The sequence below is a fragment of the Budorcas taxicolor genome, chromosome Y, assembly GCF_023091745.1.
Source record: "Budorcas taxicolor isolate Tak-1 chromosome Y, Takin1.1, whole genome shotgun sequence".
Taxonomy (NCBI): domain Eukaryota; kingdom Metazoa; phylum Chordata; class Mammalia; order Artiodactyla; family Bovidae; genus Budorcas; species Budorcas taxicolor.
The window spans coordinates 7,425,332-7,429,623 of NC_068936.1; positions in this window are offsets into that span (position 1 = coordinate 7,425,332).

A 4,292-nucleotide genomic window follows, 5' to 3' on the forward strand; every position below is an offset into this window, starting at 1 on the left:
TGGGCACAATAAAGCACAGACATGGTAAGGATGTAACAGAAGCAGGAGCTTTTAAGAATAGTCGGGAAGAATATACAGATTAACTATGCACAAAAGATCTTCATGACCCAGTTAAGCACAATGGTGTGATCACTCACCTAGAGCCAGACATACTGGAATGTGAAGTCAAGTGGGACTTTAAAAAGCATAACTAAAAACAAAGCTCTTGGAGGTAATGGATTCAGTTGAGCTGTTTCAAATTCTAAAAGATGGTGTTGTGAATGTGCTGCCCTGCATAGGCCATCAAATTTGGGAAAGTCAGCTATGGCCAGAGGACTGGAAGAAGTCAGTTTTCATTTCAACCGCAATAAAAGGCAATCCAAAGACTGTGCAAACTACCACTTAACTGCAATCATCTCACACCCTCTCAAAGTACTGCTCAAAATTCCCAAAGCCACCCTTCAACACAATGTGAATCATGAGCTTACAGATGCTCAAGGTGGATTTAGAAAAGGCAAAAAACTGGAGATCAAATTGCCAACATCCGTAGGGTCATCAAAAAAGCAAGAGAATGCCAGGAAAGCATGTATTCCTATTTGACTATGCCAAAGTCATGTTTATGCAGATCACAGCAAAACGTTTAAAATTCTTCAAAACATGGGACTACTAGAGTATTTTACGTGTCTTCTGAGAAATCTGTATTCAGGTCAAGAAGCAACAGTCAGCAAAGGAAATGAAAGAACAAACTTGTTCCAAGTTGGGAACGGAGTATTTCAAGGCTGTACTATCAAGCTCTTCATTGAACTTACATGAAGAGGTCACCATACAAAATGCCACACTGGATGAAAAAGGTTTGGAATCAAGATTGCTGGGAGAAATATCAGTAACATCAGATACGCAGATGGCATGATTCATGTGGGAGAACATGGGAAGCACTACAGTGCTTCTTGAGGAAAGTAAAAGATGAGAGTGATTTTGGTTACTGAAAACTCAACATTCAAAATAAGGTTGATGGCATCCGGCCCCATCACTTCATGGCATAAAGGTGGGGAAACAGTGGAAACAATGAGAGACTTTATTGGGGGTGGGGGGAGCTCCAAAATCTCTGAAGATGGTGACTCTGTTCATGAAATTAAAATATGCTTTCTGCTTAGATGAAAAGTTATAACCAGGCTAGACAGCATATTATAAAGCAGACAAAAGTCAGTCTAGTCAAGCTTCATACAGAGATGAGAATTGGGCCTAAAGAATCTTGACCTCCAAAGAATCAATGCTATTGATATGTGATGTTGGAGAAAACTCTTGAGAGTCCCTTGGACTTCAGGAGATGAAAGGGGTCAATTCTCAAGTAAATCTGTTCACAATGGTGATTGGAACAGCTGATACTGAATCTGGATCTTGAATATTTTGATCACCTGAAGTGAAGGACTGACCCATTGTGAAAGAGCATGATGCTGAAAAATATTAAAGGCTGGAGGAGAGGGCAAAGACAGAAGATTAAATGCTTGGCAGCATCACTGACTCGGTGATTATATGTTTGAGCAGGCTTTATGAGTTGGTGATGGACAGGGAAGCCTGGCATGTTGCAATCCATGGGGCCAGAAAGAATCAGACAGGATTAAGTGAATTCACGGTACTCACCATACATACTTAGGTTCTCAGTGAAACGAAGGTGGTAAAGAACTCTCTTACCCATCAATTGATAATCCTCACAGATTCCTAATGCCCCATAAGATTGCTCACTGTTTCCTCTGAGATTCAACCAGGATGGCCATTCTTTCCATTATATGGGTAAATATCCCTTAGGAAATAATGGAAGGGGCATAATTTGCAGAAAGTTATAGAAAAAGTACAGACATCAGGAAGTCAGTATGACCTTGTCAAAAACATACAGTATGCAACTTTAAACCTTCACACTGATTTCCTTTTGAATTCTGACGACATGACCTCACCAATCCTGAGGAATGATCATTGCAAAGGGAAGTGATCAAGACATTGCTGCCTATTGCTTTAATGATGACACAAAACAAGAACATCATGGTAATCATGCTTCCGTTAACCTCCCTTAACCAAGATAATAGGCTGCAGTAGCCATTTGGGAGCTTATAGAATCACAAGGTCTCCCACAAATTGTTGGAGCCACCTGGGCCTTACCCACAGACAGTTTGCTAGGTTTGATGAGGTCACCTTGTTCATGGAGAAAGGTATTATCTATGGACACCAGTCTTATTGCCAGTCCTCTGGATTTGTGAGAAGCCAAAAAGACCACAATTCTAGCTTGCAAAGTATACATCTGCTTAAAAATCAAATGCAAAACAACAACAACAAGGATAAAATCCAGTCCAAACTGACAGGCCTAAGGATAATCACATGGACCTCAGCTCTATGAGAGGACATGAGGGCAGCAAAACACAGGTCCAGCCAAGTTCATTGTTAACACCTGCCGCCCTTCAAAGGACATATCCCAGTAATTGATAGAGTGTAGATTGTAAGTCCTCTGCCAACTTGAGAAATTGTGCTAACAAGATCTCTGAACCTCCCTTCTTATCCAAGGCTAAAAGACAGAAAATGTGCACATCAGGACCAAGGAACATTCAATAGGGATTACTTGGAGGTAACAGTACCAGGTATAGGACACTGTAGAGAAGGCATACAACTGAAATGAAATCATTAAAAAAAAAAAAAAAAAAAAAAAGCCTTTTGTGCCAGTTTCCAGAGAAGGCAATGGCATCCCACTCCAGCACTCTTGCCTGGAAAATCCCATGGGTGTAGGAGCCTGGTGGGCTACAGTCCATGGGGTCGCTAAGGGTCGGACACAACTGAGTGACTTCACTTGCACTTTTCACTTTCATACATTGGAGAAGGAAATGGCAACCCACTCCAGTGTTCTTGCCAGGAGAATTCCAGGGATGGGGAAGCCTGGTGGGTGCCCATCTATGGGGTCAAACAGAATTGGACACGACTGAAGAGACTTAGCAGCTGCAGCAGCAGTGCCAGTTTCAGAGGGAAAATGTACATCTCCCAGATGACCAAGTGGATAGGATTCAAGTCACTAATAACACTCAGCATAGCCACATGTCAGGGCAGATTCTGTCCAGGTAACATCACAAACTTCTGTCCAGGCCTGTCTTCAGCCTCTGCTTTCCATTCCTTAACTGTGTCCATTCAATCAGCAGACAGTATGAAACATAGGCAATGAGTAGGAACCTGGGGAAGATGATGAAGATTGTAAGAACAAAGAATCTTTCAGGGCAAGGGACAGACAACACCTCAGATTGGTGATAAGATGGAGGAAGTTGGGGAGGAGAATGAAGGACCGATTTCAGAACTAGCATCTGGCCATTTAGGATGATGGCAGCTGCTCCAGACCTGGCTGCAGACCTAGGGGAGATATTTCCATACACAATAAATTAATGTGGTCTCTGTGCTCAATGAACTTTTACAACATTAAAGCCTCAGCCGGTGATACTATACCAAGTACAAAGTCATAGCTTAGACATTCAGGAGATATTAATTTAGGGAGGGTGTGTGAGACTTGTAGGAGATGTGTTCTATCAGACATGTTTTAACACTTAGCATAATTACTAGGGCTCAAGCCAGGACTCACTTATATGCATGCAGACTGTTCTCTTAGGCATATTCCAATTATGAGATCATATAACCTCATATCTAGGATTTCACTTTCTTGGTGAGTACCTCTCCACTTATAAAAAATAAAGATAGCTTAGAAGACTAATCTTTGTATTAGTACTGTTCTATCAATTCCCACTTTGATCAATTGTGCTAGGTAACTTCCTGCCACTACTAAATATGTCTAACTATATAGTATTTCCAACTATATAGTATCTCCTTCTTCCATACCAGAGGCACTACAGGAAGTGTAAACGCAGATAACATACAAAAGCACATTTACAGCCCATGATTCTTTGCTAATTTTCTTTTCACTGGATGTATTCATAGGTTGAGTGGGATATTAAAGTCCCCCTTTATAATTGTGGTACTGTTAATTTCCCCCTTCCTTCTTGCTTGCATTTCCCTTGCATCTTGAGGTGTTCCAAATGGTACAATGGACTAGTTACACCTAATTAGTATATATAGACATTACACTCATAAGTAATGGAGTCGCCTTTTCTCCAGTGCACAAGGAATATCCTCCAGAATAGATCAAATCCTGTCCCATAAACCTACCTTGATAAATTTTTAAAAAAGAAAGAAAGAAAGAAAGAAAGAATTTCAAGCATCTTTTCCAATCAAAATTAAGTAAGATTAGGTGTCAACTGCAGAGGAAAACAAAAACAAATATCCAACATATG